The following is a 12,764-nucleotide window of genomic DNA, read 5'->3' on the forward strand; positions in this document are numbered from 1 at the left end:
GTTATTAATCACATGCTGGACATTAACATTGATTAACAAGGTGGTAATTTTGTTATCACATGCTGGACATTCACCTTGATTAACAAGGAGGTAATTTTGTTATTAATCACATGCTGGACATTCACCTTGATTAATGGGGTGGTAATTTTGTTATTAATCACATGCTGGACATTCACCTTGATTAATGGGGTGGTAATTTTGTTATTAATCATATGCTGACATTTCCCTTGATTAATGGGGTGGTAATTTTGTTATTAATCACATGCTGACATTCCCCTTGATTAATGGGGTGGTAATTTTTGTTATTAATCACATGCTGGACATTCACCTTGATTAATGGGGTGGTAATTTTGTTATTAATCACATGCTGACATTCCCCTTGATTAATGGGGTGGTAATTTTGTTATTAATCACATGCTGGACATTCACCTTGATTAATGGGTTGGGTGGGAATAACATAGATAATGAACTGACTCAAATGAAGAAATAACTTTGAATGTTAATTAGACTGATTATAAAAGGTTACAGTTTGTGACCTCGCTAACAAAAAAAAATCATTTTTTATTTTTAAAGAATAGAACCATGCAAAATAAGGGCCTATCTAAAGTGGGCCCAACCCTTCCGAAAATATCAAGGGGCTGTTGAACTGTGACAAAAGTTTTGTTTTGTTTAAGGAAATATCACATTCAGGAGAAAATGACATTCTTGATTACTCAGTAGAGAATTCAATTCTAGTAAATCAGTTAACACATACAGGTATAATGAAAGTGATGATTAATGGGAAACACTATCTAATTTTGACACACTACAGAGGGTTTTTCAGTTTCCTTATATATATATATATATATATATATATATAATAATGACGACTTTGTATGGCGCCTAATCTTTAAAAAGCTCTAAGTGCTTTACAACATTAGAAAACGCCTATAACATTATAAAAACATAATGATATTATTACAGTAAAACAAACACCATTATGAACATAACAACTATAGTGCTAAATGCAGTCAAATGTAGATTCAAGAAGTGTGGAAAATCCCATACTGAAATTCACAAAACTTCCTGATACTAAATATAGGTTGGGAGTTGATCCAAAATATTAACTTTCACTTTTATTAATAGTAACAGGATTTGAAATGAAGATTGATGCCCTTAGGTAGGAACTGATATCTTTTTCATACATTTTGATTACATTTGGTTGGATAGGTTTTTGAGAACATTTATTTAATAATCACCCAGTTTTAAAGTTGAATAGAATTTAAAGAGTTTAACTAACTCTCTCTCTCTCTCTCTCTCTCTCATCTGTATTACTCTTCCATGCATAAACTTTTGTGAAGGGGTTAGTGTTAGGACTGGTGAGCCTGGTGTCAGGATCATGTGACTGGGGGACATGATTTTACATGTTTGTGCATAATGCCCAGTACTAGACATCACAATAAATTGCCACACTGCAGGCATCGTAGCAATATAACTGAAAAATTGTCAAAGTTGCATTAAAAATCCAAATTACACACATAAACTTTTGGCTTCATATGATTTTACATACTTCAGGACTAGAAAGTTCTGAATCATTTGCAGATAATTTTGGCTCTACATAACAAACACTAGAAGAGATTATATGATGTCCAGTCATGTGTCTGACTTTCATGTGTCCATTCTGTAAGCACAACTTTCTTAATGTTACATGTACTCTATCAAAACAAATAGGGGTCCTGTGGATCATTTACAAATTGAGGGTCCACATCTGTTTGGTGGGGGGACCATGGGGGCGAATGCCTTGGATTTCAATTTTGGTAAGTATGAATTAAATTTGAAAGGAAATATAAATTAAGTGAATACAGTTGTACTTGTATTTGTTGTTATTTATTCCTTCATCTTCATTAATGTCCTTCCTTAATGTTGTACATCATTTTTGATTGAATGTTCCTGTGTGATGTTGATGTTTTCTATAGCTTTTTTAAAGTTTGATTGCAACTTAAAATTCATCAACCCCACAGTCTTAGAATTTGACTCTTGGTGATAACTATTGTTGAGTTTCGAAAATTTGTACAATCAGTCGTAAATGGATTTGACTGACCAGTTTGTGTGTACACATCTTGTTTTAGGGGACAGTAAGTCATATCTTGTGTTAGAGATGTAAGGTTTCGGCATCAGGGAAAGCACTGCACATTCATATCAGGGTATTTAGGGTACTCATAAAAATGATGTCCCGCTGACATCCAGTGTTGCCATCTTCTTATCGTTACTCCTACTGCATCAATCATCATTTTTATATAAACGTTTTCACTTAAGAACTTCTCTGTCTAGTTTATCAGGTCCTTTCTGGTTGTTCCTTAATGAAAATGGTGCCATCTGACTTCTTGAAAATCTTATTGCACTCTTCCAGAATGATTGGTCATATTGACATGGGTTTCCACTAGAAGACTTCTGATAATATCTTGATTGTTCCAAACAAAAATAGAGTTCATCAAGAGGGTCACTGTTACGTGGTGATTTGGTTATCGTAACCTAGAGGATGATCGACCAAGGTATTATTACTCAGTTGAATAAATAATAAAATAAAGTATAAAATTAATTGATGGAATAAGCAGAGGTTTGAGCAGAGATACAGAATAGAAAAACATGAACCTCCATGTGCAGACTATAACATCATAATCAATTATTTAAACAGATGAAAATGAATGTGACATTTGAATGATACACATTCTTAGAAATAATTTCAAAGTTTATAAAAAATGCAATTGGCTATTCTGTTTATACTGATAAGACAAATTTCATCATGTAATTAAATGAATGATTGAACTCAATTGCCCAGCATGCCAGGATAACCTGGTTGCTTACTGGTCACTCCAGATTCATAGCTGGTGGTTGGTTAGAGTCTACATATTCCTTTTCCTCTTCTCACTCTCCCAAGCCTCTTTTGGGTGATCAACTGTGATTTTGTTGTCTGCTCTTTTTTCTCACTGTATTGGTGTATATATGGAGCTATTTCTCTTCTTTAAAATAAATAGAGAAGCAACCTAATTATAGGTCTTTTTTTACATCTAAGATCAAACATTACCCACTCTCACATTATGTCAGTTATTGTCATATTGTAATTCATCAGAAACTTAGGCAGATATGGGTCAGTTCTCTGCCTGACAAATAATGATACACAAACCCTAGTACAGGAGATTAATGCCTATCCCTAATGGCTACTTAATATCCCTAACTAAACTAGGACTTAGTCAAGACCTCTTAATAAACCATTCCTATGCCCTGCTGTGGACTATAAATCACTAACTTGACTAAATGTCAGCCAGCAGGGACTCTTAACCCTAATACCATTTATTCATGGTTAAAAGAATTCACATCTTATTGTACAAATGAATCAATGAAATTAATTTCTTGTATTAACTATAATATCTGCTGAAGTTCCATTGAGGGAACATACTACAACATAGGACTACTCATTTCTTAGCATACATGATTCATAACATCAAAGACAAATAAATTCACACGATTCTCAAGAAATTCGTAGCAAGGAAATAATGTATGAAATTTCTTGGGATAAATGAGTCCTATAACATTCAAGACAATTGAATGCACTTCCAAACTCATCAAAGGAAAATCAGTGTATAAATTTAAAACAAATTCAAACAAATACAAAATCATATCATGAAAATTGCTGAGATTGAAAAGGAATAAATTCAAAGGAATAATCATAGATTCCTATCAATTAACAAATTGATGCAGCTACCTTATGCTTTCAAAACTCGCTCACTTCTGTGTAGCAGAATCTCTAACTTTAAGTTTCCATGTCCCTCAACTTACAGACACCCATCGCTCATACAGTTTTTACAAGAAAGTACTTCCTACTAATCTCGGAAATAAGACCTTCCCCTTCCACAGAAAAACTTGGACTGACTAATTTTGTGAGGAAGAATACTTAAAACATGAATTTTGTTGGGGGAAACACACAACTTATTTAGCTTAGCCAGTCAGGATGAAATTTTATCTAACTGCTGCAAATTAGCATACACCCATCAAAGTTAGAATAATTCTATCTTTTTTGCCTTATTAAATAAACTGATTCCTGGAAATTTCACTTTATGACACTTAGTTCATTGGCAAAAAATTGTGTCTGAATCATATCCACTGTGTTATGTTTCCAATACTTGAACCCAAATTCACCTTACCTTCCCATCTGTTTGACCTTTATCAAACAGACCCAAATTAAAAATCAATCATGTCCCAAACCAGGGATGTTAAACTACATTAGTTTAGTGAGATAATATGGTACCTAGTCCATTAGTCAATTTAATTTGTTCATGTCACACTGACTTGGCAAAATGTGCTGCAAGAACATTTACAAAATTCACAATTTTACAGTCACCATGGAAGTCAGCTTGAAAATCTCGATATTGCTACCATATATATTCACTTATGAGTCAAGTCAAACTGTCACTTATGAGTCAAGTCAAACTGTTGCTTATAAGTCAAGTCAGACTGATAACAACAAAGATCCTGATTTGCCATAGCAAAATGCACCTGCAGATCAGGGTCTGTCTTGTTTGTTCTACTGATTACTCCTAACAAACTGCACAGAACCAGATTTGCCAGTGCATTATGGGATATGGCAGATCTGGGTCTGTGCAGTTTGCAGTTGGACTTGTTTTATAAGTAAGTATATATGGTACTTCTCTTGAACAGTTTGTCACATCAAGATGGGGTTTTCACAGAGACTTGCAGTGACATCATGTTTATCCTAAATGAGAAATGGCTCTAATCTGGCATCTTGTCATTTGTTATGCATGTTATTTGGCATGCAATGCTATTTTGAAAATCCTGTTACTGCTACTTCAGAACAAATCGTCATATAAAGAAAAGATTTCATTTAAAGACTTTCCAAGATGCTTGGTTGGTAATGAATGAAAATGGTGCTGACTTGACACCAAACGTCAAACTGTTGATGGCCATCTTGAAAATCTTGTTGTTTCTACTCTTCTTCATACTCAAATGTTTTCACAAAGTCTTATTATGATATAAAGTTGATTATAAATGAGAATAGTGCTGATGTGACATTTATTCATCATGGCCATCATGGCAGCCATTTTGAAATTCTTGTCATCACTACTTCTTTATAAACAATTCTATCAACATAGAGTTTTTCACTAAAGACTTGATAATATGGACAGGGTAAGCCTTATAACGATTGGACTGATTTGACACTCACAGGGGCACCGCTTGTTAGTAATTTTTTAAAATATAGAGAGAAAGTAACTTTAAATTAAGGGGAGAAAATTTTAAGTTCAGTATCATATAAAACTTGTTTAAAAGTTTATTTCTAAATGCTGTGCTCACAGGGAGCCCAGTGTGTAAATCCAGGGAGCCTGGCTAAAATGATCCAAATTGGGTACTGCAATTTGCTAAGGCTGTTTCTGAATATGGAGTTGGTCCTAAATGAGTATGGTGCCAAACTGACTTCCAGTGTGGTAGCCTTTGAGGGACAGAAAGTTGTTACTTAGAACAATAGATTTTATTTGTAAAAAAATTTTACTGTTTCATTTGCAAACATGTGTAAAAATCTACATAGCCTGGTGATAAGTATTTTAATATTTCCTATTTCCCTTATTTTAATGAACATTATATATAATACAATTGTATCTTTCCTTGTAAGATAAACCATTAAATAAAGATGACACTTTTGTTATTAATGTCCCTAAATCCAAGTTTGCCACCTTTCCTGGGGATCATCATGGATCAAGGGGCTTGATAACAGGAAATCCAAGGGACAGTGTTACCACTTACCATAAATACTCGCTTATAAGATGAGTCCAACTGCAAGCTGCACAGACCTAGATTTGCCTTCACATAATGTGCCAGCAGATCTGGGTGTATGTAGTTTGTTAGGAGTAATCAGTAGAACAAACAACATAGACCCAGATCTGCAGCAGTTTGACTCTTCTTATAAGTGAGTATATATGATAGTTGTCTGATTTGGTTGTGCTGACTGTGTCAGGTTTTATTGTGCACATGATATGTGGATCTAATTCAAGATAAATGGTATTATGCCTTTATGTATAGGGTATTCTTCTTCTCAGATGTATTAAGGAGTCAGGTGATAATTTCCTTAATTATCAGTTATCCTGGTGTCTTTGGGGGTAACATTAAGATAAAACTGTTTAAAAAAAAGGTCATATCTCTTTCATGTAAATCAGCCAGACTTGGTAGGAGGCTGATTAGAAGAAAAAAATAATAATGGAATGATAGATTAATGGAAGAATCAACATTCTGGTGGGTTAGATGATTGTAGGGGTCAATGATATGCATGTGACACTTGTAGATATGTATCACTACACAGTGTATGATATGATACATTATGGATACACATTTAACTTGAAGTTCAACTTATGTATCACTACACAACCTATAATATGATACATTATGGATACATATTTAACATGAAGGTCAACTTTAGAAGGAATGTAAGCAATAATAGGTTGGTGCCATTTCAGCATATGTATTGGCATGTTGGTTATATTTACACTATGCTTACAGACCTATAGTATTCGAACACCCTCCCATTTAGTTGTACCCCCTACCAATTTTAAAAATGAAAAGCTTAGTGACATAATATTGCATAACAAATAGCCATTCATCATTGTATAATTTCTAACCTGATTGTTTCTTGAGGGTCCCTGACACTGTCAGCTTTTTTCTTAGATTATTTTTCCCTGGAAATACTCGTGTTTTATTTGTCTTAATGTGTTATGTGTTTAGGCTCTTACAAAATTAATCAAGAAAAAAGTGAAGACAACAAGCTTTGTAAAATTTAACAAATAATTTATTTCCCACAAAAAACAAGTTAAAACTGAGAAAAAGAACTTACATTTTTATGAATCAGGTCCAAAAATAATCCAAGAATTAAAAAATAGAAAGCTATGTAATAAAAAGTCCTAATGAGACTGAGTTCGAATCCTGATGAAATCTAAAATGGAAGGTGATAATCTATGCTGTGGTCAGTGTCATACTGATATGTCAACAGTTCTTTGTTGAATCACAGAAAATAATATTCCAGTTTTTTAATTCTGCGTAAATTTTGATAAATATCTTTGTCCAAGAATTAATTTAGAGCACGAGTATTTCCAGGGGGAAAAAAATCTCTTGGAATCCAAATAATTTAAAGAAAAATAAAATAATTAGCCCCAAAAATTGGTCACAACATAAAACACTTTAACTTCTCAAATGTTAAGGCACTAATGACTATTCTTTCTCAAAACATCAATAATAAATCTAGCTACAATGCAAAACAGATTCCTGGATGTGGGTCAGTCCTCTGGAATAAACCTAATTAACACATGTTATTTGTCAGGTACTCCAAGTGTGGCCTTGATGCCACTTTATAAATCTTACTCTGAGAAAGAATAAAGAAAAAGTTGTTTACTTCAACTCTTACTGGTTCTGAATTAAGGTCAGGAACTAGGTCAGCATTAGATACAAAGTTTCTAGTATTAGTTCTTTACATCAAAAACAGTCAGAGCTGAACAATATCAAATTTAGTAAATAAAGTTACATTACAATAACATGTAATGGAATTAAAAAATGTAACACTAACAAACAAATTAAATCAAATATGAATTAAATCAAATATAAATAACAAATGGAATATTGATCTTGCAAATGTTTAAGTGACTAATGTAACTCACAAATGTACATGAGACAACCATATTAAATGAGTCATCCATGTTCATTGAGACAACTCATTATAACACTGTCAGTGGAAACCATAGTTTTCCACCTTACAATTAGACCACCTTATAATGAAGTACATTATAAATGTAATTCAGTACTACATAATGATCACATGTACCATGTAACAGTAACAGTGTTGTACTGAGGTATTTGATGTGAAGTGTCCTGCCTAGGGACTTGCCAAGCTTATCTGGTTAGGATGTGAACCTGCATCTTTCTGTTTGTGATCCTGGTACACTGCCCACTGAGCCACTGTGGCTCAGCTACCTGAAGTATCATTTCTTTTTAGGCTTCCTGACAAAAAAAAAATCAATTATTTGATTAACTGGATTTGATCCAGATAAATGACAAAAATATAAAGAAAAAAATCAGGTCTATATGACATTTAAATGGTATCAGAAAATTCTGGTAATCTGTAATTACTGCTCAGATAATTGACATTTTTTTCTGTATAATCTTCATGGCATATTTTAGATTACTGGTATATCACACTAATTAATATTATGAACATTAATTATTTTGGATATGTTCTTGGTATGGTGAAGCTATTTTCTTACAGCACATTTTTGGACAAGATGGTTGACAATTTACATCTGAACCAAGCATGACAGGATCTGGTGTTCTTGTGCAAGGGATGTCACTCCAACTGCCACAGCACTAAATAACCTACTTGTGTTGATGTACCAAAACAAACAAAATATGAGAGGCTCTGAGTGAAGTTTTCGTTGATCAAACAATACTGACAGCATATATCACTTTGTTTTACTCCACTGCCTCACACATTTACTAAACAGGAAAATGTTTCAACAACTCAACCCTTGAGCTGCAGTTGTATCTCCTGATATAATGAAGAACAAAAGCACTCAACACACTTCCTCCATCTTTCCTGGCCAATAAGTGAGTGGACGCCACAGGTATACAGCAAACAGCATCATCTTGTTATGTCTAAAGATTGTGTTCAGTTCTCTTTTATGTTAACTGCATTTAAAAAAATTTCAAGTGTTCATTTTTATTATAGTTTTGTTAACAATGGTAACAACTAGATAAATAAAAATGTATAATTTGTGGTGAAATTAGACTTACTATTCAGCAATTATGTCCAAAATTCATGAAATCTGCATTTATGGTTTCTGAATCATTCTTGGGAGCCTTGGTAGCTCAGTTGGGAGAGTATTGGACTCATAATCCATGGGTCTCAGGTCTGATACTTGACTAGCACGTGTTTTTCTGTTTTTCTGTCTCATTGTGTCCTTGGAAAAGGCACTTAGCTCCCATTTCCCATCATGATATAGTCAGTAATGTATTAAACGTGCTGTCAAAACCATAACAAATTATGTCATACCAACATTTGTTTTAACTGAAATTATACCTGTGAACAAACCCTCAAAATCATACTTAGGACTACAGAGGAACAGAGCATGCAGTTTTCCATTAAACCTTGATAGTATTGGTCATTGTATCCAACTTGACTGAAACTTTGATGTTTTAATATTCTCACAGTGCTGTCCTTTCTTTGCGATACCTTAAAAAATAAGTAAAACGTGGGTCAAATTATAACTATTATGACATAGAAGATGACATTATGAATATAGTATTACCGGTATTGCATTATATAGATAATTACTAAACTTTATCAGCTGTACTCAGAATCAAGTCTTGACTGCTGCTGTCATCTATTCTTCTGGATAGCCTTCTATCAGATAACCTGCCATCCATAGTACACCCTGAATAGTGTCCTTACTCACTGAACAATTTGGTAGTAAGTAAATAAGTCATGGTTTATTGACGTAGACTGGTTCATAACTTGGACCACTTTGCTGCACTTTTTACAGTGACCTTAGGTACCATTAGATATCTTGTCTGGTCACCCGATCAGGCTACTGTCTAGTCTGATGAGCACATGGTATAGATAATGAGATAGATTTCTGTCCAGACTCGTCCATTGTTTTAGATAAATCGGTTATTGCATCAGTAATAGATATTGATGAGGCCTTAATATTTACATTAATAATTGGGAGAGATAATAAATTACTGTTATCAGATTTGTCATGTCAAACTTAGTGAAAGGGAAACAAATTATGTCCATAAATGGAAAACATTCCATCCCACTTAATCTGTGGCCTGGTGTTTTGCAGGGTTCTTTTCTGAGGCATGTCAATATTGCAAGTGACAATGGATTTTTGGCGTGTTTTGATAGAAAAAGATGTGTGTGTGCACATTAACACATGTTCAGTTATTAGTTTGAATACGGTAAGTGATACTTGGCAGATATTTTGAGTTAACTACATCGAAGGCCTATATATATGATTTGGGGGAACTAGGCCCATCATCTATTCTCTGCCTGTTGTTAATGTATCAGCTTCCATAAAGGCAAGATTTTTCTTTCAAAATTTACACAGTGTAACTTCGCTTTGGAGTATATAGTGAAATATTTGGTCAAAGTTCAGTGAAAACTATCATGAGATGAATTTATATATGTTGTACTTTTAAAAATCTATAAAGTTGTTACAGCTCTCACTGACATTTCTTGGGCAAAGATAACCAACTGAATCAGACACGATAGTTTGCCCAGGTAGTTGGCAAACTGATTGGTCAGCAGTCCATGGTGATCACTGATAAGGTGTAACTGATTCCCGGTCTTTTTTTCTTTCTGCTCAGAATGCTCCATTCCAAGGAGTAAATTCATACATTAAAGAAATTCTGCAGACCACTCTGATTGCCAGCTTGCCAGATTCATCATGTAATCATATTGGACTGAAGTGTTTTGGCTATCCAGTGAGAGCATGGACTGGATGTGCTTCATTTGTGTGTACATATACATGTCATGTATGATATACCAGGACTTTCTTATAATAAAAAATAAAAAATAAAATGAATGATTATGCAGAGGAGTAAGTGAAGGAATCTCCATTTGTTAGTGCGATCATTTTCATTCACCACTTTTACCCAGACCTACAACTTCAGACAGGTATACCTGTTTAGTGGCAGGTTAATGGTTGTAGTACCTATGATTTACAGCAGGGATGTGTTGCTGATACAGCAGGCAAACTGCAGACATTGACTGGCTGATAACAGGCAGATAACAGAAATGAGGTGATGTGGGGCATATCAGCAGATATACAGACCAGACATACATACAAACACACACACACACTACCTGTATCTGTATACCAAGGGCACTGGGTGCAACCAAATACTGTTTTTATCATTCGGTTCTCTTTATTTGAAACTGAGGATATTGTATGATGGACTTTGTTCTGTTTATCATTTACATATCATCACCTTTTAACATTAATTAATTGAAACCATGGAGATTTGTAAATATATATCTGAAAATAAGACTTTGTAAAAAGATTCATATATTGTACAGTTTACTTTAAACTTGCATAAGTAATTGCTGCGAGATTCTTTATGTTGGTGTTTATATTTAGAAGTTTTAACACTATCAATGTTCAGGAAGACCATTCTGAAATTACTACCCTATTATGGTTGTGAAAGAGGGCCTGTAATTTGTTTGATAGGCTAGGCAGATGACTGGCAGATACCAATTTTTTTTGAAATGCTGGTTATTAGATGGGTTGGAAATAAAATATCCCAGGAAGGTGAGTAGCAGATGATTTAAAATCAGATTTACCTGTATGATGGACAAACATAAGCCCTATCCTTAATTCTGTACAGCCTGGTATCATCAATGAGAACTCCTTTGAAAAGAAAGGGAAAGACTTTCTCTGATTTCTGAAACCTTGATGTTGATGTTGGAATCATCTATGGTGAATGTTGCTGAAATTGTATAATTACATTTTTTATATTGATGTAAGCATTTTTTTAAAAGCGTTCCTGGTTAAAGTACAGGAGAACAGTATGGTCAAGGCCAAGACTTTCATGTAGATTCCAAATAATTCTAGTGGCATAAGTGGTTAGAGTATCTGCATTGGATGTAGGAGGTCACAGGTTCGAACCCCATGCAAGTCATACCAAAAACATATAACGCTTTGCGTTTTGAAGAGGTTAGTGTTAGGACTGATTGGCCTGGTGTCAGGATAATGTGACTGATTGGGACACGATGCCACGTCTGTGACATGATGCCCCAGTGTTAGACATCACTATAACTACCACACTGCAGACATCATAGCTATATGACTCAGGTTGTTCGAGTTTCATTAAAAATGAAAAACATGCACACTCCAACTAAGTCATTCTTCTGTTTAATGTATGACCGCTATGGTGGCCTAGTGGTTAGAGCATCCGCCTTGGATATGGGAGATTGTGGGTTCAAGCCCCAGCTGAGTCATACCAAAGAATTATAAAAATAGTACAAACAGCTGCCTTGTTAGGCACTCAGCATTAAGAGGTTAGTGTTAGGACTGGTGGGCCTGGTGTCAGGATAGTGTGACTGGGTGGGACATCATGCTACATGTCTGTGGCATGATGCCCCGGTGCTAGATAGACATCATTGTAAATTGCCACACTGCTGACATCATAGCGATATGGCTGAAAAATTGTTAAAGCTTTGTTGAAAATCCAAATCTCTCTCACACAAACACACACTAATGCATGACCTCATGGAAGAATCAAGAGTACAGCTCTTCATACATGTCATTGAAGAAAATCACAAATGTAAATACTGACAGAAAGCTTGATTTCTTTCAACTAAGGTATATCTAAAATCATTTTCTTGAGATTCAAAGAATTATTTCTACTGATGAACATCCTATCTCATCAGACATAAAATTTGTCAGTTGCTTATCAGAAAGGTTGCTCAGTAAAGGCAGAAGAGCATGTTGACAGTTCATGTACTCCTAGGTAAAAGAAAAGTAATTAAAAGAATTGTATTGATGATGTTATTCATCATATCATTGTGTTCCTTCAATCCCATGAACATATCAGTATAATAATATGCCATAAATGTTTACATATATATTTTATACAATATGACTATATGTTCTTGTCAAATAACGATGCGTATGTCAAAGGTTAGAAAGAGCAAATGCATTAATGTGCAAATTAGACTGGGAGGTGCCTTTAAA

General features: G+C 34.3%; 1 long non-coding RNA gene across 5 annotated transcripts in view; it reads left to right on the forward strand.

Annotated features, from left to right (window-relative positions):
- Window positions 1-917: 917 nt before the first annotated feature.
- Window positions 918-12,764, forward strand: part of LOC149805688 (uncharacterized) — a 234,785-nt gene continuing 222,938 nt past the window's right edge. For all 5 annotated transcript variants that reach the window (XR_016419768.1, XR_016419770.1, XR_016419767.1 and 2 more), the window contains exon 1: window positions 918-1,159. This is a non-coding gene — a long non-coding RNA (uncharacterized LOC149805688). The remainder of the gene's footprint in view (window positions 1,160-12,764) is intronic.

This window comes from Sinohyriopsis cumingii, chromosome 2 (assembly GCF_028554795.1).
Source record: "Sinohyriopsis cumingii isolate HCF-2022 chromosome 2, ASM2855479v2, whole genome shotgun sequence".
In the NCBI taxonomy this organism is placed as follows: Eukaryota; Metazoa; Mollusca; class Bivalvia; order Unionida; family Unionidae; genus Sinohyriopsis; species Sinohyriopsis cumingii.